At 44.8% G+C, this 23,614-nt stretch overlaps 1 protein-coding gene across 2 annotated transcripts in view; it reads right to left on the reverse strand.

Moving 5' to 3' along the window:
• The window catches only part of PPM1H (protein phosphatase, Mg2+/Mn2+ dependent 1H), a 712,578-nt gene that overhangs the window by 164,735 nt on the left and 524,229 nt on the right, over positions 1-23,614 (reverse strand). The window lies entirely within an intron of this gene.

Raw genomic sequence — 23,614 nt, forward strand, 5'->3', positions numbered from 1 at the left:
TATGAAATTGTTTGAAACTCAATAAGGAATACAAAACTTTTCAGCTGAGGCTGGTGGGTACGTTGCTCCGAAGCAAGGCGAAGTACTTGCATTACTAAACATTGAATTTTAGGGTCTGTTCAGACAGACAGCCCAAATTTCGGAAGCACCCCGTCCTTTTATGATTTCCCAAAAATTTCAAATAGATTCTTAAAAAATAGAGTGCCTTTCTTTCCATTACCACTATTGAAGCACCTTCTGTCATTTTAGAAAGAGCACCTGCCTCAAAATGTCTTTTGATACAATCAGCAGTTTAACTGACAATCGTGCCAACGTTCTAGCATTTACAAACGAACAAGCCACTGAAATCTACTCTTTAATTCAAGAAGTAAAAACGTTCGACGTACAGGGGAACACATTACAGCAACAACTAAAACAACTAGAATTTCTCACAAAACGCCAGTTAAACCAACGTCTTCATGCCTCCACGCTTGTGCAATACCATCGTGCTAAAAGAATACCCAGAGGTCTAAGATTATCCATTAAGCCCATGCTTTTCAGGTTCCATTTAAAGAAAGACTTTATGGATCGATGGTATGCTGTATTAAACAAGTGTTCATTGGATTTAATACTATTACTAGTTGAAGAATTGGCAGTTATCATCCAAGAAATCACGGAAGAGATCAAAACAATACAAACTGACATAGAAGCGAGAATGGATTCAGAAGACTGGCACAAAATCCTGGAAGATATGAACAAGAAACTAGAGACCTATTCCAAAGAAATACAAGAGGGGAAATTGAGAAAGTACAAGAGGGATACTTTGGATTATAAACTTAACGAGGTTTATACATGGGCGGAAGTGTATGCCCAAAGGAGAGTATATTTCAAGAAAAATCCGAACGTTTCCTCAGAAGAGAGTCTGGCAACAGATACTGACACCAATATCAATAGACCACCACCAAATGTAGACAAGTCCCGTGAAACAACACCAGCAGAACGGGCAGGAACAACCGACAGTCAAGCTTCTACATCAAGTTCTTTTTTAGCCCAGGTCACGGACAGCAATTTACCCCCAGGAAAAACACCAGGAAAACCAGGAGAAGCAAAAGAAAGGTCAAAACCAACATTGAGGAGCCAGAAAATAACTTAATTGTCAATATCTCTTCTAAACAATTTTCGAACAACCAAATTAGGACTCTGAACAAAGGATTAGGATTCGTCCCCACATATCATACTAACCAATTGGAAAATGAGATCACGTTATTCAAGTTCATGCGAGTCTTGAGACTGAAATACTTTTTTTCAACATTTGTAACGGTAGAGGGTCCCCCTCCCGAAAAGGAACTGGAAGAGTTCAGAAGAAAATCAACGTTCCAAGCACCCATATCTCACAAAATTTTGGATGTGTTTGAAAATTTGGTGAAGAAAGATTTATCTAAGATGAACATCAAAAAGCAAATCAGGACCAATCTCACTAAATCAGACCAATCCATTCTCAAAAACCTTGCCAACGACAACGCCATAAACATCAAAAAGGCGGACAAAGGAGGGGCCATTGTTATCATGGACCAAATATTCTACCATCAAAAAGTCATGGAACACATATCAGATTCAAGTACCTATCTCCTTTTAGATGGAGATCCCATCAACCAACTCACAGTCACACTCAACACTATTTTAACCAAAGCCAAAGAGATGGGATGGATTACAGACAATACAAAATTATTCTTAACTCAAGAGAATCCAAGTACACCTGGATTATACATGCTGCCAAAAATTCATAAAGATCTTTTGAATCCACCATTTAGACCCATAGTCACCGGGTGCGGGACCATTTTTGAACCAATTGGCAAATACATCGATTGTTTTTTACAACCTTTTGTTCAGCAGTGGAATTCCTACGTCAAAGATACCACCCAATTTTTACAAAAACTACAAAGGATTCAGATCACCCAAGAAAGCTTATTATGTACTTTGGACGTGAAATCGTTATACACTTCCATCCCTCATTCTGGGGGAATGGAAGCTGTAGAATGGGCATTATTGAAACAAACCACCTTGAAAGCAGACAAAATTTTTGTACTCGAAATGTTGCATTTCTGTTTGCATCACAGTTATTTTGAGTGGAACGATCTATATTACTTACAACTCAAAGGCACATCTATGGGTTTTGCGGGGGCGCCCGCATACGCGAATACCTACATGGCCCATTTTGAAGATCAGTACATCTACTCAGATAGAGAATGGACGGAAAATGTTCTCATGTATGTAAGATACATAGATGACATCTTTTTAATCTGGAAAAACTGTCCTGAAATGTTGGATAATAAGATATTGGAACTCAATCAAAAGAATGAACATATACAATTCACCAACACAATCAGTAAACACTCACTATCTTTTCTGGATGTATTGATAACAATCAAAGATGGCACCATTCAAACAGAAATACACCATAAACCAACTGATAAGAATAACACTTTGAGATTCACCAGCTTCCACCCACAGAATTTATTGAAAAATCTTCCTTTTTCACAATTTCTACGCGCCAAAAGGATATGTTCATCAGAACAAACATGTCAAACCAACACGGAGTACATGAAGAAAAGGTATCTATCTAAAGGATATCCAGAGGAAATTCTGAACGAAGCAATTGACAAGACACAACAAAGGCCAAGGGAAAGTTTATTGGAACAAGCACCTACGAAAAGCTCCACCAGACAAGTCTTTGTTTCAAAGTACTCTACAAGTTCCAAACACATCAAACAAATCATCTTGAATAGATGGGATATGCTACAAAATAAAGAGGATTTTAAAGACCTTTTTAAAGAGAAACCTTTATTTGCATATAAGAGATCAAAGAATATCAAAGAAATCTTATCAACTTCATTCAAGACCACCACTTTGGAATTTAAAGGCACGCAAAGATGTGCTAATTGCATACATTGCAACAATGTAATTACAGGCGACATAGTATATCACCCCACTACGGGGGAAACCATCAAACTACATCACAATTCTACTTGTGACTCAACCAACGTAGTTTATGCTATCAAATGTCCGTGTGGACTCCTGTATATAGGGAAAACAGAGAGAAAAATAAAAACTCGAATTTCTGAACATAAAAGCACTATTCGTAATAAAAATCAAAAGAGTAGCTTAGCGACACATTGGAATAGGTGCAAACATTCCATTTCCCAACTGAAATTTCAAATCATTGATAAAATGGTCCATGTCCCGGGTAGGAACCTATCTAAATCTCTTTTACAAAAAGAAATATTTTGGATTAGGAGGTTGAACACACAGGATCCCCACGGGATCAATGAAAAAGTAGATTTATCATGTTTTTTGTAACACGATGCTTGGGCAAGCTACTGGAGACATACAGACGCCCATATTATGAATGTCCTTACATTGTTTTTAGTTTTTTTATCTTTCTCAGGTAAAGAGGTACCTTGTCTTTTTTCTCTTCTATCTACTTTGCACATTATTTTTTTCATATTCACGGACTTTCGCTTTTTTACGTAATCACGTTTAGCATCGATAAACTGAGGTAGTATCCTTTGTATTTGAGTCAGTGGAATAGATTCCCATTTCAAAATGGTGGTCCGCATTTGCAGCAGAACTTCATAGTCCTATTTCGTTGTCGATTAGAATGTGTCCGTATAAGGTAGACGCCGATGAGTTGGTAGAATACGGCTTTGAGGAGCACGGTTAGCTGTTTACCTGGTGGTCACAAGAAGACGAGATTTTTTCTCAGTGAAGGTGAGGATTAGCGGTGTTCAGTGCAGACCGATACGTAGCAGTGGGAGAAATGCACAGGTGAAGAAGTTACGCCTCGTTAGTAAGCACCATTTTTATGTTTTTTCTACAGTTGATCCGGTGAAGGAGTGTTCACGAGGATTAGTATCATTTATGCAGGTCGGTTGAACTGAGGGACGGTTGTCCGTTTATTATCTTTTAAAGTCAGAAGGAAGTCGTGTTTAGTTATGGAAGTTGTTTTCCCCTTTTTTTTCAGCCAGGGAGAGTACCAGAATATCAGGTATTCGGTTTTGTTTGTAGTGCACGATTTTTCCACGCACAGGGTGGCTGGTTTTACTATGGATTATTTCTATCACAAACCTCTTTTCTTTGATACGATGACATTTTTTCTATGTGGAAAAACTAATGTATAGTTCTCAAATTGCCTGTATATGTAGTACCTCTGTACATCTACGTTATTACGATTGTAATTTTTTTATTATTTGCAGAAAATCCCCTGACGAAGGGCCGCCAAAGGCCCGAAATGCATTGGGCGAATCAAATCACATGGAAATTCTGATATTTGTATATCATGTAAAACATTATTGTGAATTGTATATTTTGATTAAATTAATCACTGTGTAAAATCAACAGAGTGATGAAAATTATGATTTAGCCACATTGATATGAAATTGTTTGAAACTCAATAAGGAATACAAAACTTTTCAGCTGAGGCTGGTGGGTACGTTGCTCCGAAGCAAGGCGAAGTACTTGCATTACTAAACATATTCTTAAGAAGCAAACCTTGTTCCTCCGACTGTGGTCCTCTACCCGACCAGTTTCCTGTGTAGGTGCCAAAACTCACTACTGGTGTCAGGGACAGTTTCCAGAATGGTCAGGCCTTCCTCTATTGCTTCTACTTTGTGATCAGCTGCATCTAGCCATGTGTTAAAAGTACCAAGATCACTTTGCAGCGATTTCAAATCCACAGGTCTAGATTTGGTGTTCTCATGCATCAAATCCATGGTTGATTTGATGGCCGTGTTGCTTTCCTCTTGGACATTTGGGTCAAGGCTAAGGAAGTGAGGATGGATGAACCTCCACAGCATCTAAGCAGCAGATGTGGCTCGTGTATCCTGTTAATCGGGCGCTACAGGAATAAGTCACAGAACTGGTGAAAGGAATTCAAACAGCCCCCCAGTATGAGCAGGCAAGGGCTGGCGCCACCAAGCATCTACCCTGGCGCTCTGGCCGGAAAGGTGCAAATAGGCAGTGCTATTCTTGTCTCCAAAGGCCACGACGGAGCAGTCACCTTCTTTGGAGGTCCAGGGGATAGTCATTTAAAATTCACACAGGCTCCTCCCGCACCTCCAGTCCAATCATACTGAGGGTGTAGCCAATGGGCCAAAAAGCACTTATGTCGCTGAGAGACCTCTAATCTTACCCTCTGTCGCAGAGTAGTGGAGGGTGAACAGGGAGAGAGTTCCATGATCATTTCGCTGCCTGCGTCCTGGAGCAAAAAAGGCAACACTCACCCTCTGTGTGCTGTTGATGCCAGACCTGGTGGGCCTCCAGGCCTAAGGAAGTGGCATTAGGCAGTCACAAAAAGGGATAAACAGGAGGGGATTAAGCCTCGCAATGTCCTAATGCCAGTGGAGGGAGGGAGGATTGCAGAAGGGCTGACTGGTTCCAAAGGGCAGCCAGGAACGGTTGCGGCTACAAGACAGGGGCATGCACTGTCATGGCTGGGCCTGCACAGTACCAAGGCCATGTGACTGCTGGAGAAGCCCCCGTAGAAGCTGGAACACCACCGTTCGGCACCCTGCTCTCTATGACAGTGGATCCACCATGCTGCCAACTCTAGAGCACCTGGGGCAGGTAATAAACAGTAGGAAGGCACCAGGCAGTCGGAGTGCTTCACCAGGGAGCCAGCCACATTGGATGCGGCTAGACTCTGCTCCTCCAGGCATTTAATTAGCAATGTACATTTATCAGTTTAATATATGCAGCAAAATACTAGCTGTACCTTCATTTTCTCATAAAGCCTAAAATAAATATGGTTAAACACATATAAAATAGCAGTGAAATAAATATGGATAAATACAGACAGAAATGTCAAAAAAGTACATACCACAAAACTGGGAGCCCTATTCATAATCTGTCTGCCCCAAGGGGGAGCGTCTGTGAATGACGCTATCGAACCCAGTGTTTGCCATGTCAAATAAGCTTTTGTTCATAAGGCACTTGCGAGATTAAGGCGGTTGGGACCTGGACCCTCCTTGCCGAGATGGATATTGAGTCCGTCTTGCTCTTGCTGCCTGTACACTCTGATGATTATCACCTCCTGGGTTTTCAGATCGAGGGCGAGGTTTATTACGTCATGTGCATGCCAATTGGCTGATTGGTATCCTGCACATATTTTGAACAGTTTAGTGCCCTACAAGAGTTGGTATTCACTGAGCAAACTGGGTGTCAGGATGTCATTCACTATCTGGACGAATTCTTATTCAAGGGCCCACCAGGTTCCTCCGTGTGTGAGCGGTCACTGGATTTCCCTGCCCTTCTGCAGGACTTGGGATTTCTGTTCGCTACTGATAAAAAGGTGGGACCTTCCACTTGCATTACCTTCCTAGGCATCAAAATTGACTCTGTGGCTGGTGAATGTCACCTACCACAGCAGAAAGTCCGGGCATTCAATGAGTGAACCACCACCACGGTACAGCGCCACAAGAAGGTGACGCTGTACTAGCTTCAGGTACTGGTGGGCAAGTTTAACATTGCCTTCAAGATTATTCCCATGAAGAGCCCCTTCTCTAGATCTATAGCAAGATCAATAGGAAGCCTGACAAAGAAGCATCATCACACAGGTCAAAGAGGATTGAAAAATTTGGGGCAGTTTTTTAGATCAATTCAGTGGCTCGGTTGTCTGGCCAGCATCACCCATCTCCAATCAGACACTGGGCCTGTACATGGATGAAGCAGGCATTGTTGGATTTGGGGTGATTGTGGGTACTAGATGTTGTCGGGCGACTAACCGCCTGCTTGGCATGAAAAAGGCATAACGAAAAAATTTCCTTTCTTGGAGTTCTTTCCCATTGTGGTGGCAGTTATCATTTGGTTCGAGGAGTGCCAGGATGAGTGTTATGTTTTAGACACATAATATGTCAATGGCTGAGAGGCTTTTAACAGAGAGGGAACCCTCCGACAGGTTACTCTTGAGGCTCCTGAAACACTTGATTCTACTATGTCTCAAAGTTAATGTGTTATTTAAAGCCAGACATGTTCCTAGAGTTCATAACAATGCAGCTGATGCTTTGTCTCGGTCCAAGTTTAAGGATTTGGGGAGTTTCCACCCACATGCAGCAGAGATGATGACAGAGCTCCGGCAGGATCTGTAAAAGATGTGTTCCCTGCCTTGTGCAGTTTAGTTGCAGCTTCCTTAGCGAGGTGCCCATGGATGGCCTATGAGTGAGGTTTTCGGTTCTCTATAGGGTTTTCTTGTGAGAAAATCACTTGGGCCTCGTGTTCTCAGTTAACTCTCTATGCCTTTTTCTCGAGGTGTTGCGTGAACAGGGCAGGCCAGTATCATATGCTAAGGTCCACGTATCAGCCATTGGTTTCTTTGTGAAGCTTCAAGGGCTGCAGGACATGGGCAATTGTTTTGTGATTAGGAATGCCTTAGCCAGCTGGGTTTAGTGTCCAGGGACGGTAGGAAGCCGCTTGAGGTTCATGAATTTGCTGCCATATTAGACACCTTGGACAAGGTATACAGCTCACCTTAAGAGGTAAAGCTGTTTTGGATGCTTTTTGCCATAGTCTTTTACATCTGATTTATAGTTCACTCCTTTGTGTGGTTTGTGGCATACTGGTTGCAGCAGCTCTATAGGCCAAAGCAGCCAGCGTTGAGAAATGTCTTCTTCAGGTGGTGCGGAGTGGGAGGTTTCAGGATTCCTCAGCTGCCGAATATGGTGAAGGATACAACTGGCCACAAGGAATTTCAGTTCCTGAACCTAATTGTTATGCATTTGGGTGGTAATGACCTGGTAAAGTTAGGAAGAACAAAGTGCAGGAATCCATTCTGAAGCAGTTATCTTGGTTGGGTTCATCATTCCCTGAAGTTTTCATTGCATGACCCCACAGCATACCTCTTCACTCTTGGGGTGAGGGCATTGGGCCAATGGCCCTCAATGTATTTGTTTGGTGATCAAGGTGGAAATGACCAAACTGTGCCCAGGCTTGGGCATTTGAGAAATATCCCACATAGACTGATCAAGGGAGAGCAGATGTTCCAACTCAATGGGGTGCATCTATCGGACATGGGGATGAACCACTTCATCAAGGACATCTGGGCATTCACTCAGTCTCTATTCTTTGGTGGGCTGGGCAAAGAAGCTCATTGCCCTGGTTACTCTTGTGGTGGATTAGCACCAACTCCTCTTAGCAATAGAGAGTTTTTTCAACAGAATACCTCCTAGGACAGCACTGAGGGGATGGACAGCAATGCTTAGTTCTGCAGGGGACACCCACACCGGTTTGGAGGCATAGTCTCACGGTTCACAGTGCAGAGCAAATGGCTCTAGTCCCTGTTCTCTCAGTCTGCCTCCTTTAGCAGGTTGGTGTCCATGGGGGTGTGGGACCAAGACAGGTGGTCAAGGATGCAAGGGTTTGGGTCCTCATCCGAGGGATACAGATGGTTTCACCTGTGACGTCCGGGCATGCAAGCAGAAGAAAATGATATTAAGCCCTTAGTGCTGTGGCATATCTGGAAATTGCTCATTTTAAACATATTCATGCTACAATCATTGCCTTTGGTTGCGCAATTTCTTAAAAGTGTATATGTACATTCTTCACCTTGTACTGTTGTGTGTTCTTGTTGTAACTGTTTACACCTGCTGTGTGAATTTTCATGATTGTCATGTTTGTTTAATGTTAACAAACATGACCTTTTCATCCAGGGTGGATTATTAGTGTCTTGTTATTTATTCGGTTGAGTTGCAGGAGGTCGTGGTCTAGACTGGGCTTCTACAGCCACTAATGGATTTTTTAGTTTACTTATACATATGGCGCCCTTTGACAAATCTTCATGAAACTACCCAAAAAAAGATCATCCACCTCAGCTTCTTCCTGAAAAGTATCAGCGTGGTCCGTCAAGTGAGGTTTGAGAAAAAGCGGGTCCCAAAACGCATTTTTCCCATGCATTTTTTCATTGGAAAATATAACAGTGATACCGCAAAAACAGTTAAGCTGAACTTCTCCAAATTTGCTAGAAAGCTACATCTTGGTGCAGAAAGTGTGTTTTTTTGCGATTTGGTGTAAATCTGCTCAGTAGTTTTAGAAAGATTAAGGTTCCTAATTTATGTATTAATCATGTCACGAACAATGTGCAAAGCTGGTAGAACTAAACATATCTGATTGGGTTCCAGCGCATTACCAAAGATGTGGTGGCAGCCATTTTAGGACTCTGGACTTAGTCCCCTGTCCTAGAAAAATAATTATAAAACACATAGGGGGCAGTTTAGAGATACCCCTCAGAGAGGCCCAAGAACCCCATTTCCTAGGGCCAGTTTTTAGTTTGCGCCTAACGCAGCGCGCAAGTGCTGCTTAGGATGACCTCTTTGAATCACTCAGGACTTTTACGGAAACTCGTACATGTACTGCACTGTTTCCAATGAGCACTCGTGCATGTACGGCGTTTACCTTGCGGGAGCGAGCAGCGACGCCATCTGTTTGCAATTATCGAGCCCGTGCTTGTCTAATTAGCTTTCACTGTTGTTCTTACTGGAGCAGCGGTGCGTGCAGGGGCCATCTGTTTTCTCAGGTGATGATTTGCGAGGTTTTCTCCACAAAACACTTTCAATGGCGCGGTAAATCCCACATTTTTAGGCTGTCTCTTACTCACCTCTGCTGTCTTGCATCCGGTGGAAAAGCAAAAATAAAATGAAATCCTCGTCTCCCCGCAGTTAGATAACTTGCTCACAAAACGCTTGCTAAAGGATGCGCAGCAGCCAACAGAGCTCTGTGATTTCCTAGAGTACATTGCATAAGCTTATTCTCAAGGGGTCGGGGATCCCCTTTATGCCGTTAACCCTCTATTCACCGTGAGGCCGTGTCCACTTGCCACATTTGAGGCACCGTGTCAACATGTGTAGAATGTGTAGAGTTCAAGTAGCTCGGTCTGGCTGCAGCATTGCCCCGGGCGCCAGTTCCTTCAAATATCATCTGCAGGTGCCCTGGGAGCGATTTAATTACGTCTAATGTCACCTTTGATCAGGTGTTACAACTGTCAACACGACGTCCACATTGCGACACGTTTAAGCAGCATTATGAGTTAAATCAGGAGGAGGGGAATAACAGCGCAGATCACACGATGTTTACAGGTATGTACCAGGTCAGTTCGGAATCGGAACTCTCCCACTTTCCCCTCCAAGGCTGTAGAGCGTAGATTCGCCACGCGCCAGAGCAGAGCAGAGACTAAACAGGAAGGAATCTCTCAAGCCGCGAGCACAATATATCTCCACGGGCACCACGTGACCCACAAGACATGCCCGAGTCAATTAGGTGATCAGTCAGCTGTACGGCGGGCGAGCAGTCTGCAATCCATTATTTACCAAGCGCGCAGGCACGGATGCGGCTCTCGCTGAGGATTACAGCACAGGCAGGTATTGCTCTTGGTGTATTTTTTCAATTAGATGTAGTGACTAGCGGCTGGCACGAGAAAAGAGCCGTAGCATTTGTTACCGGAAGGAGCTGCATATTATTAATTTGACGTGACAGAAAGTAAGGGGGCATTGATAAAGGGGAGGTGCTTTACAATGACTGAAATTGAAGTAGTGCAATGTATGTTTTTGTAGCTGGTTGTTATCTCAGGATGAATATATAACATGCGTGAACTGCATCTTTAGTGTTTATCGTGTCAGTTCTCCATGTGCATTGGACGTCACAGGCGCGTTCTGAATGCATTAAATGGAACTTCATGTTTATCACGCCTTGACATCACAGGCACATTTTGAGTGGTCGAGTGTGATGTCACATTTATCGTGCCACTCTCATACCCTTTGGGCTTCATAGGCGCATTCTGAATGCATCAGCACTTTTAGGTTGTGCTGAACTGGAACGTAAACGTGATTGCGATCCCTGTCTGGCTAGTCCTCGGCACACACAGTGTGACATTTGTGCGTGGGTACATAATTATTACTCGAAAACCTACTGTTCTTTGTCTATCTTGTTGCGTTACTTATTACTAGAGCTTTAAGTGGGATGAAAAAACTAGAGGGGGTGGTCTCCCAAAGGGGCGTGGCCAATGTAATTAAGGACGTGGCTTAAAATGCGTAAGCTAAAAATCAGTGCCAAGCCCGACTTGTATTTTGCTTCTGTCATTGCATTCAGATATGATACGAGTATCATCATACCTACATGTCAAGATAATGTGCAGCATGAATAACCACTTATACGGTCCCAAAGGCAACACCTATTGGCTATGCCAATGCTTGTTTTAATGGGGAAGGGCACATCTGGCCCACTTCCTGACCCGTAGACCAGCCCAGGGAGCCCATCCCCTGGGGCCTGATCATAGCAGAGTCCAGCGATGCCATCCCCAGTGACACTGCTCTGCCCTGCCCGGGAGAGTGCGGGCAGGGAATAAAAATTTCCTGCCCGCACTTTCCCAGGCAGGGAGCTCAACCTTGCTCCTGCCTGAAAGGTGTAGAAAAATAAGCCAGGGCGGGAGCAAACGAATAGAGCGGCTCCTGCTGCACCAAGGATGGGTGAAGGCTGGGGAGCCGGCAACAGCCTCGGGGCCTTGTGGCTCTCCCCATGGCCCCCAACCTCAAAAATGAGTGTGGGTGCCCATGGTAAAAGTAAAATGTCTGGCTTCTGCCAGCACTAACAAGGGGTGCTGGCTGGGGAGCTGGCAAGGACCATGGGTGCCTTCATGTCTCCATCTTTTTAAAAAGTGTGGGTGCCCTGGGTGTGCACCGAGGTACCCACGGTAAAAGTAAAACGCCCACTTCCTGCCAGCACCAACAATGGGGAGCTGGCGGGCACCTTGGAGTCCTAGCGAATAGCACGCTTTTCCAGAAACCACTGTTAGTGGTTAATCCAGTGATCATTGATTATTAGATTCATCCTTGCACTGTCAGGTAATCATCGCAGGCATTTTTTAGCAGTAACTTCATTAATAAGAGTTATACACCATCTTTAGTAGCAGGTATACGAGTACCTGCAAGTGAATGTGGAATGAATAGACAAGCTAGAAAAGGTTAGGTACTGCTAGGTTGCAGGGATATGGTTAACCCGTTTCAAAAGAAAACAGAGGTTGTAATCTTTGGAAGGAGGTGTGGACAGTTGCAGAGAAACAAAATAGAAATATAGCAAACATGCATGCAACTTAGAGCAGGATATGAACAGAGAGAAAAGATCAGAGACAGGATGGATGATAGGTACGGAGAAGGATCTTTCAATAGTGTAAAAGGAGGGAAAGCATGCAACAGGTATAAATCAAGGTGCTTCTCATTTGCCAGCTCGGGCCAGGGTAAATCTTAATCTCGTGGCAAGCTTACAGCTTGGCAACAAGTATGCAAAAAATGTAATGGATGGAATGCTTGCACTAGTCTCAATCACTGGTAATTATTCAGGCCGCAATTCTGTCTTTCGTTTTTTGCTCTCCATGACACTCTAGACAAAGGCCCACCTTAAGCAAATCAGTGAACAGGCTTGTTGAGGATCAGTTCTCTCTTGGTAAAAGCACCCCGCCACATATAAACAATGTTTACAAACTCTATGGCTCACCTTGCATAAATACATATCACCGTATGGTAATAATATTTTATGAACCTATAAGGCCCACTTTATTGTGACAATTACATCATCAGGTATATTGGCGAGAAGGACAGAGGTGACTTCCTTAGATCTGTACTCCAGCTCCTGGGGTGGAAAGGGGTTAGTAGGAATCACTGCATGAGCCATGGTTGGTAAATCAGGCTTTGGCATGCAGTTGACCTGGGGTGATCTTTGCTTCAACATTTGCTGGTTAAGATGCAGGGAGCAGGCGTGCATACTAACGGCACAGAATGCAGTTTTCGTGCAAAATTCTACCTTATAGATTAAGAACTAGTAACTACTAGTTGGATCTAGTGAACCGACAAAATAATAAAACTGCGCAAGAGAAAACATGTATTTTTGCAAGAGTGCTCATCAGTACCCCTCCAATTATATTTCTCAGAGTGTCATGGGTCAGAGGTTTACATCTGAATCATGGCAAAAGACAAAGCTGTTATCTACTCTATGAGGAGCTGACTCACCTTTCATGAGTGCCCACGGATGGCATCAGAGTTGGCAGACGGGACTTGAGTCACCATTGAAAATTGCCCGTCATCACCATAAACTCATCATGAGACCTGCAAAGCAACTTATAACTGCCAGCGAACTGCAACCGGAGCATGGCCTCTCACACCCCCTCTCCCATAACCCCATAACATGCTAAGCCCTGCGATCCAAGACATAAGAGCACAAGTTCAGTCTCCTGCCTATGACACCAAAAGACGTCCTACACAGGCTCCTAGCAAAGATAACATCTTTCCAAGCAAGAACTCTCCCACGCTGTGGCATTTTACCCATCTGATACTGCCCAACAGAGGTTATGGGGTGCTATATAAATGAAATTACATCAATCAATACAAAACATGCAGGACGCTTGGCAGACTCATGGTGTGAAGTCACATTCATGAGGACAACTTTGTATCTGGTTCCCGTTCATCCACAGCGGGTGGAGATTCATGCAGCAGTCATGAAATACAATAGAGAAGGCACTTCAGCACCAGTCACATTTATTTAACTTGCGTATTTTCAGTGCACCTTCAGTAAACTGACATTAAGTAACTTTAATACAAAATAGTCTGTCTACGCCATCCTTCAACGTGAGCTCGGCAGCTATGCTCCAAAGTTGCTTGAGAGAACCCTAAGAAACAGCACCAACAGTACGCTTCATCTCCTTGGCTTCTTTCGCTGCCAGTGCTTAATTTGAGCCAGTAGATTTCGGTGCTCAGCACCTGCACTTAATAGGCAACACCAGCACTTATGACAGTCTGCACATGGTGGCGCTGTTTGTCTAATTTCGAGACAAGCACAACAGTTGTTTAATATTTCAATATACATTGTAAATGACTAATACTTGCCAGCCAAGCCATTCTTATAGCTTTGGGTGGCCTGTAATAGTCTGAATTATGACGCATGTAGGGATGTGATGGTTAGGAATTGTGTTGGTACTGTAATTGGCAGCACTGGCATGGGCAATGGGTGCTGCAAACTACAGTGGCCTCTTGACGAGGGCCCTGGCACTTTTGATATTTATTTTTTTTTTTACAAATTAGGCACTGGTAATGCCCATTAATTTTGTTAGCAGCCTGCTTCCAAAAGTCAATGCTCATACTGAACTCTACATAGTCTGAATTATTCACTACATGCCCGTCCCTGACCTTCCCAGTGTAAAAGCGTCGTAATTGGCTAGGGAATTTGGGAACCAATGTGCTTCCTGCTAACGGGAGAAGAGAAGACGGAGGAGAGGCAGTGGCCGGCCGTAACCAGGAAAGTGCTTTTATTTTTCTGTATTCCCCCTTCTGCTGCTCCCCCACAAATTACCACCCCCTTTCGGTAGCAGCTGCTACTACAGCCAAGCTACCCTGTTTATGGGTGCTACCTAGGGACACCCCAAGTGAAAAAAGACACATTCGAGTACTGTCTTCCTCCTTAGATGCGAGGTCTGCACTACAAAAATAAACAAGAGAAATTAAAAATATATTAAATGCGTGGCATCGCATGTAAACTTCATAGTAAATAACGGAGTTCTTTGGCTCCCATTTTCTTTTCACACTTTTCTAATGCACAAACGGCCCATGTTAATACATAAATATTTATATAGATATATTTTTATTTCTTTTCGCTGAAGAAAAACAAAGGTTCAAAGGATGTTATAGTTAGGAGAAAATGTCAATTAAAACATAACATTTTAATTTAACTAAAATTCACAAGTTAGGTTTATCTCAAGTAACTATAACTCAAGCCGTAAAGTAAATGTAACCTGCGCCCCGCCATGCACAGTGTTGCCATCAATAATGCCATTTTAGATGTTATAGTGATGTTATCAGTGATGTCATGTAACATGTCATGAGTGATGTAATATATGAGGTAATTAGCAGCACATGGCGAGGACATGAGTTATAGTTACTTGAGATAACTATACATGGTGAATTTCAGTGATTTTCTTAGTTTAAAACATTGTTTTAACTGACATTTTCACCAAACTATAATGGCACTTCAACCTTTGTTTTTTCCAGTGAATTTCCTTTTTTTATGTAACGTAAGATATCCATCATTATGCAATTGCCCATGAGCACCGAAGCCTCTGCTGTGCACAGCTTTTGGCCATGTGCAGCATAGGCCAAACCCCTGTGGGAGCCCAATCCCCTGCAACACAGGCTCAAAGTGCAGTTGGGCGAAGAGCAAATCCCCTGCCACGCACATTCGGAGTAGGGTTGGGCACAGGGCGTGGTCTACGGCCAGGCCCTTTACACAAACCCCCAGCCTCCTTTGTGTGAAATTGGCTATGGGAGAGGGGCCCACACCACTCTCCTCATGTAAAAATGTGCTGGGCCCCAGGGAAGGGGGTCCCTTGGGATGAAAGCGGCTTGAACACTGGAACACCAGAGAGACACGTTTTGGCAGTAATACTGCCTTTATAAAGTGTTACTGCTGAAAAGCGTCTCTCTGGTGTTCCAGTGTCCGAGGTGACCTGACTCAATAGACAGGTTTAATTCCCCTGACTTCGAGTGCCGTCTACCTTTCTCATAAATGAGTTTGGGGAGTTTTTTTGGAAATTACAAGCGCTGTTCTGGGCATTTTATCACTGCTATTCAGTGCTAAAGTGCATATGCTCTGAAATTTGTAATATGGATTGCGGTTTCCATGATTGGCATATCTGAATTACTGGTAATCCCCTAGTAACGAGTACTGAGCGTGCCAGGGCCTGTAAATCAAATGCTACTAGTGAGCCTGCGGACTGATTGTGACACCCACATGAGTAGCCCTGAAACGTTAACTCAAACCTGCCACTGCATACTCTACGCGCAGTTTGTAACTGCTATGTTGACCTGACAAGTGCACCCACTTGACAGGCCCTAACCTTCTCTTTTCTTACATATTAGGCACCCCTAAGGTAGGCCCAAGGTACCACTGTGGGCAGGGTGCTGTGTATGTTAAAGGTAGTTGAAGAAAGCGCTGGGTGAGCCTCACCCAGCGTCCCGTCTTTGCACTCTTGGGGGTTGAACATGACCCTTCTTCAAAGTTCAATAAAATATTCCATTAATCGAGAAAAAAAATTCTTGTTGCTTTCTGTGTATTTAGGATTTCGTTTTTTCTTTTCAGGACAATCATTCCCTTGATGAAGGGTTAGTCCCGAAATGCATTGGGAACAAGGCAAAGTCATGGTTAACTGCTTTTAATGACAAGTTGTTTTGAAGATGAACGTTAATAGCTACATGTGAAGGATTACATTGTGAGCTAATGAGAAGTCAATAAATACACAGAAAGCATCACGATTTTTTTTTCTTCGATTAATGGAATATTTTATTGAACTTTGAAGAAGGGTTGTGTTCAACCCCCAAGAGTGCAAAGAGGGGACGCTGGGTGAGGTTAATCCAGCGCTTTTTTCAAGTGTTATTCAGTCCACGTCCTTAAGTCAGAGGGTGCTACCTAATTTGCACCAAAGCTTATTGACAAATAAGGAACTTTGAGAATCTTCTTTGAAGTTTAATAGTGTGCCTCACCACCCCTATATTTCAATTATGTTAAAGGTAGGACATGTACTGGTGTGTGTGACATGCCCTGGTAGTGAATTACAGTGCATTTCGTTTTTTCACTATGGAAAGGCTATCTGTCCCATAGGGTAGAATGGGAGTTTATTTATAACATGGGTACTCACAAACTTTCTGTCGGGGGCCAAAATTACAGTGTGGTTTGTGGCCGAGGACCGCACAGGTAGGGGTAGGGTCAGTGGGGGGGCAGAGCTAGAGTAAAAAAAAACATTTCAAAACATTAGAAACTGCGACAATGCTATATTTTAAAAGCAGATGTTACTACAAAGAGCACATTTTGATAATACACTTTTATTACCAGACAATAGCAATCTTAAGAGGCATTCCAAAGCTTCATACACACTTGGACCCCAATTCCATCACAGGGTTACTTTTGGCCCACCCTTAACCCCGCAATAGCCTGCATTGTCTTGTAAATGGAATGGCGGAAAGGCAAGGACCAAATACTGAAGAAAGTCAAGAGGACTCAGAGAGTTTACATTTTATTCCTGGAGGAAACTCCATGACCGCTGAGGCCAGTCTGAGACGGCCCCCCAGATTTTCTTCCCCATCCGCCTGGCCTTCCTCTCTTTATGCTTTCATAGTGCAGACTCTAAGAAACGGCCTTGCCATTGCTGGAAGGACGGGGTGTGGCGATCCGGCCATGCTGAAGCAATACAAATACGACAAACTGCCATGGTGATGAAGACCATCCCTTCTTTCACTGTTTACTTCATCCTTTCTCCTACACAGCAGACACCTTCATATCCACGCTACCACACTTCCATCACACACCCTGTATCTACTACCCATAGGCACTAGCAGTTTAGCTGACTGTTCTGATCAGTTTTGTGGGCTCGCTATGGACAGCTTCAGCAGTCGTTCACAGCTTTACATACAATATTACATGGAGTGGGCTTTGGTTCAGCCCCTGCTCATGATTGCACGGCTTTTTGTCCATTCCATTGCCAGATCCTGATTTTGTCTTTTCTCTCTATTCTTGTGCTGGTCCCACTCCTAGAGGAATTTGGCCTTACCCTGATTGAATGAGTTGTTTCCTTTAAATGCTGATATCAGCGAACAACTTTTCTTTTATTTCTTTACTATTTGTGTTTACCACTCCAGGGAAGTGCATGTCCTGCTCTTTCCCCTATATTTTCTCTTTATATAGCTTTGCCCGTTTATATCTCATGCTCTTACCCATGCTTCTCCCCTACAGTAATCTTTTGTTGTTTCCTCCCTCTGGCACAAAGTACTGACGTCTCTCTGTCAGTCAGTCTCTCTCTCTGTCAGTCTCTCGCTCTCTCTCTCTCTGTCAGTCTCCCTCTCTCTCAGTCAGTCAGTCTCTGTCCCTCTGTAAGTCAGTCTCTCTCTCTCTCTGTCAGTCTCTCTGTCAGTCAGTCTCTCTCTCTCTCTGTCAGTCTCCCTCTCTCTCAGTCAGTCAGTCTCTGTCCCTCTGTAAGTCAGTCAGTTTCTCTCTCTCTCAGTCAGTCAGTCAGGCTCTCTCTCTCTGTTAGTCTCTCTCTAAGTGAGTCTCTCCCTGTCAGTCAGTCTGTCTCCTTCTCAGTCAGTCTCTCTCTCTCTCTCTCTCTCTCTCTCTCAGTCAGTCTGTCTCTCTCAGTCAGTCAGTCAGTCTCTCTCTCTCAGTCAGTCAGTCACTCTCTCTCGGTCAGTCTCTCAGTCAGTCAGTCTCTCTCTCTCTCTCTCTCTCTCAGTCAGTCAGTCAATCTCTGTCAGTCTCTCACAGTCAGTCTCTCTCTCTCCTAGTCAGTCTCTCTCTGTCAGTCAGTCACTCTATCTCGGTCAGTCAGTCTCTCTCTGTCAGTCTGTCTCTCTCTCTCAGTCAGTCTGACTCTCTCTGTCAGTCAGTCACTCTATCTCAGTCACTAAGTCTCTCTGTCAGTCTTTCTCTCTTTCAGTCAGTCGCTCCCTCTCTGTCAGTCAGTCTCTCTCTCTCAGTGAGTCAGTATAGGTCTCCCTCGCTCTCTCTGTGTCAGTCAGTCTCCCTCTCTCTCAGTCAGTCTCTCTCTCTCTCTCAGTCAGTCAGTCTCTCCCTGTCAGACTCTCTCTAAGTCAGTCTCTCTCTGCCAGTCAGTCTGTCTCGCTCTCAGTCTCTCTCTCTCAGTCAGTGAGTCCGTCTCACTCTCTCTGTCTCTCTCTCTCAGTCAGTCTCTCTCAGTCAGTCAGCCTCTCTCTTGCTTTCAGTCAAGTAGTCTCTCTTTCTCAGTCAGTCAGGCTCTCTCTCTTAGTCTCTCAGTCAGTCTCTCTCTCTCTGTCTCTCTCTCTCTCTCTCTCTCTCTCTCTCTCTCTCCACTCTCTCCACTCTCTCCACTCTCTCCACTCTCTCCACTCTCTCCACTCTCCACAAAAGCTGGGGGGAATGGGAACATTACCTGCAAGGTCCCAGGGCCGCCAATGAAGGTCTGCCGGGTCGCTGGCGGCCCGCAGGCTGTACTATGAGTACCAAGGATTTATAACATCTTATAAATATAACTTGCCAGTGGGACAAGCTAGGAAAGTAAAGTTTAGTATACCTGAACTCAGAATATAAAGATGCATCTTTTAGTAAAGATGATTTTTATATTCTGTGTTTGAAAATACAATTTTTAGAAAGTAGGTATTTTCTTGCTTAGTCATTCTATGTGCCTCTGCTGGTTTGTGTATTGACTGTATGGCTTTGGAGTGATGGGGGCTGTGGAGGTGCATTCTCTCAGACGGCCACCGGGGGTGGGGGGGTTGATGTGTGTCCTGCCTTTCCTGAATAAGTCAGGCTGGGCTAAATAGACCTGGGTTGCATTCAGGGTAGTGGGAGGAGTTTTTACTAGAACCTGAATAGGCCCAGTCTGCATTTAGAGTGGTGGGAGGAAATTTGCCTTGCACCTGAATAGGCCCTGTCTGCCTTGGACAATGCTGTCTCCACCTCCTGCCGAGAAGCTGGGCCAGAGAGGACAGAACTGGTTTTGGCTGAGCACAGACACTCTCTGCTTCCAGAGAACAAAGGATTTTGCTGTATAAATATTGGGGTCCAGACCCCAGAGATTCAGATTACTGCTGATCTAAGGAACTGCCAGGAAGAAGGACTGGAAAAGCTGTCTCTGCTGTGTTGGCCTGCTGCTTACAACTTCTGTCTTGGGCAGGGAAATGACTGGAGTGTACTTCAATTATCTTGCTGTTAGAGTTTTCTCCAAGGGCTTGAAGTAAAGCTTGCCTCATGTTGGAAGTCTCAGGGATAGAAAAGACTGCAGAGAACCCTTTTGGACCCAAAAGACTGCCAAGAAGAGCTGGATAAGCTGTGAGGAGGAATTACCACTTGGCGGAGTATTTTGCTGTGTTGGCCTGCAGTAGGTGCTTCTGTCTTGGGCAGTGAAAGGACTGGACTGAACTTTCTGCAACTTCTTTATTGAGTTTCTCCAAGGGCTTGAGGTAGAGCTTGCCCCCTGTTCGAGAAGTCTCATGAACTGCAAAGACTTCAAGTTCTTCTGCCATCAGCGCTGGGGACTGTGTGTTTTGTGCTGCAACAGAAGAAAAGCAACCCAACGGCGGCTACGATGCTGCTGCCAACTCTGTGTCCTGAAGGCACTGCAAGGGCACTGCCGCATGCCGCACCACAATCCTGGTCTCACCGACGACACCACCTGATGACGCTACCGAGCCGCTGCTTGCACCGCGACCTATGGGCACTGCACTTTACATCGCCTCGCTTCATGATGCCACCTTGGTATCCTCGACGACACCGCTCCACGCCTACATTGACGCCGCTGCTTGCACCCTGGTTCGAGGGCAACACTTGTAAGTTACATGACGCACCGCCCTCATCCTGCACCACAGCCTTACCCCGCCGGCGCCATCGACTCCAGGTCGTCAGCCGATGAGAGCACTTCAGCAACGACGATGCTGCTACTTTCACCATGACCTGCCAGCACCGGGACGAGCACCGCATCACTTCGCACTGCAGCCCTGATCTCACCGACGCCGCTGGACGACCATCACTGAGCCGCTGCCTGCACCGCGACCTGATGGCACTGCAAGCCGCAGTGCTGCCCTTTGCCTGCCGATGCTGGCGAAACCGAATTCAACCGTGAGGAGTTCGATCTGCAGCGCGTGTGACTTCAAGGGCCCGACGACTCCTGCACCAGTCTCTGGAACCAACGCCTGCGGGCGCTAGCCCTATGGGGCTCATCGAGAGGTCGCCGACGCCCTACATTTCTAAAGTTACTGTTTTGCAGGTCTGCACGACACCGCAGCTGGCCAGTGACACCGCGGTCAGCCAGAACTGTTTGGATTTGTTGTTCACAACGCCGTGAAAGCCCTAGACGGAGCTACTGACTTCAAGGAACTGTATTTCAAGTCCATTTTGACTACTGAAGATTTCTGAGAACTGTATGGTAAATTTCTATCGTTTTTGGTCTTGTTTTGGATACATAAAAATATAGGATATTTTTCTAAACTGTTGTGGTGTCCTTTTGTAGTGTCTTTACTGTATTACTTTAGGATAGGTGCAAATGCTTTACACACTACCTCTAAGATAAGCCTGTCTGCTCGTGCCAAGCTACCAAGGGAGTGAGCAGGGGTTATTTTAGGAGTGTAACTCCCTTAGCCTGACTAGAAGGATGGGTCCATACTTGGACAAAGGTGCAAACCCTTGCCAATTAGATACCCCCATTTCTAACATTAGTTATAGTTAGGACCTAGTTTACAATAGGAAAAGTGATTTTTGACTCGCCTTATCTTCACAAAATTTATCAGAGAAAGTGCCCTACTCCCTCTAGTGGTGCATGGAAAGTTTCGGAGTGATCCTCCAAGCGGGGGGGGGGGGGTGGCTGAGAAAAGGGGGGGTAAAGAAAGTGCAATTCCCATGTTAACTTCCACAGGAAGTTTAGAAACTACTACTGCCCAAACCGCTGAACGGAATTACACAAATTTGTCAGAAAGATTGGTTCAGAAAGCGCTCTTTTTGTTATGAGGTGTAAATCCATACAGTCGTTTTAGAAAAAACAAATTTGTATACATAGGGACCCCATCCCTCCGCGAATCCTCCAGATCTCGTGCATAGATCTGATTGGCTGTCAACACTTCAATCAGGAAGTGTTGGCAGCCATCTTGGGACTCAGACTGAGCCGAGTCCCAAACAAAAACCTTGAAAAAAAGAGAAGGGGGCAGGGTAGAAATACCTTGACCCCCTAGGCCTGGTGCTGGGGTCACCCAGAGATCCCGCCAGGGCCAAATAGCATTTTTGTGGGCGGAAAAAATTGCGATGGCTTCACAAATTTGCTGCAAACATTTTTTTTTATTAAAACAAGCATAATCTCCCGCGCTTGTTTATAAAAAAGCCCTCAGGCGGTCCAGGTCATGGGGTAGTTTATAAAAAGAAGGGGGCACATGGGGCCCCCCTTTTAGTTTTATTTTTAGCCCCAGTGACCTCCCTGGCGCTTTATTTAAATTTGGATGTGGGCAGCGCAAACCCCCTCCATTGGGCTCACTGACTTCCGGAACCAACCACCTCCCTGGTGCTTTTCATCAACAGTGGAGGAGGGCCGTGCAGACCCATCTTCTGGGGCTTGAATATGCCCTGAGAACCACCATATCCCCGGGGCTAAATAAATAAAGATGTGGGGGCTGGGCAGACCCCCCGGGGCTCATGGACCACCACCTGTCTGGGGCCAAATACATACTTAAAACTGGGAGGTTATATGGATGTTATAGTTAGGCTCAGATTTCCCTCGTACAAAACCAGTTAAATTTAGCAGTTATAGTTACCCAAGCTAAACATAAATTATGCTCCCGCAATGCACTGCTTATGACCTCACATATTACATCACTCATGACATGGGCAGTGACATCACAGATGACATCACCCACAGATCCACTCCACCCCGATACAACGACTCATACACTCACTCACACACCCACACAACCACTCACATAACCATTCACAGACCCATACAAGGACTCAGACAACCACTCACTCACCCATACAGCCATTCACACATACACTCACTCTCCAATACAGCCACTCACAGACCAATTCACTTAACTAAACAGCCTATCTCTCACCCATACAACTACTTACACACCCAGTCACTTACTCATACAGCCATTCAGACACCCACTCACTCACCCATAGTCATTTACACACCCACTCACCCACCCACTCATACAGCCACTCACACAGCCACTCACTCACCCATACAGCCACTGACACACCCACTCACTCACCAATACAGTCGCTCACACAGCCACTCACCCACACAGATACTCACACACCCACGTATACACCATACAGCCACTCATACATCCACTCACAGACATATACAGCCACTCAGAAACCCACTCACACACAGATACACACAGTCACTTACTACTTCTAACATAGATTATGTATCACTCATTAGCAAGTACACCTAGTATACTAATTTAACTTTTGTAGTAGCTTACTATACAAGTTTAACAATTATAAACTTTTAGAAAATACACTCGCTGGATGATGTCACCAGTGATGTCACTGACAATGTAATTTGTGGGTTCATAAGCAATGCATCGTTGGGGCGTAGGTTACAGTTAGTTCAGGTAACTATAACTGCTGAATTTCACTGGGTCTTGTACCAGTAAAATCGGAGTCTAACTATAAAATCCCTGTAACCTTTGGTTCTTTTAGTGATATATATATATATATATATATATATATATATATAGAGAGAGAGAGAGAGAGAGAGAGAGAGAGAGACATAACATCAATCTGCCCTGCTTTAGCTTCACATTCTTTCGATTGATCTATTCCATTCATTTATTCCGGACTGCCTTCATTCCCAGAAACGTAAACGAGCGGGAGAATTGGGCTGTAGAGGAGCCCCGGACTCTGCCAGACCATCCCCCTGACCTACTCCAGTCCTGATGGAGAGCCTGAAGAGATGCAGATCAGACTCGACGACACCCTCCTCCCCCATTTATAATCCCGGAGCCAGTCGGAGACACGGCGAGAATAAAACGAATGATTTACAGCTCGAGCCGGCTCACGCCCACCACGCAACCAATCACACACGCGCCGC

The sequence above is a fragment of the Triturus cristatus genome, chromosome 4_1 (genome assembly GCF_964204655.1).
Source record: "Triturus cristatus chromosome 4_1, aTriCri1.1, whole genome shotgun sequence".
NCBI lineage: Eukaryota > Metazoa > Chordata > Amphibia > Caudata > Salamandridae > Triturus > Triturus cristatus.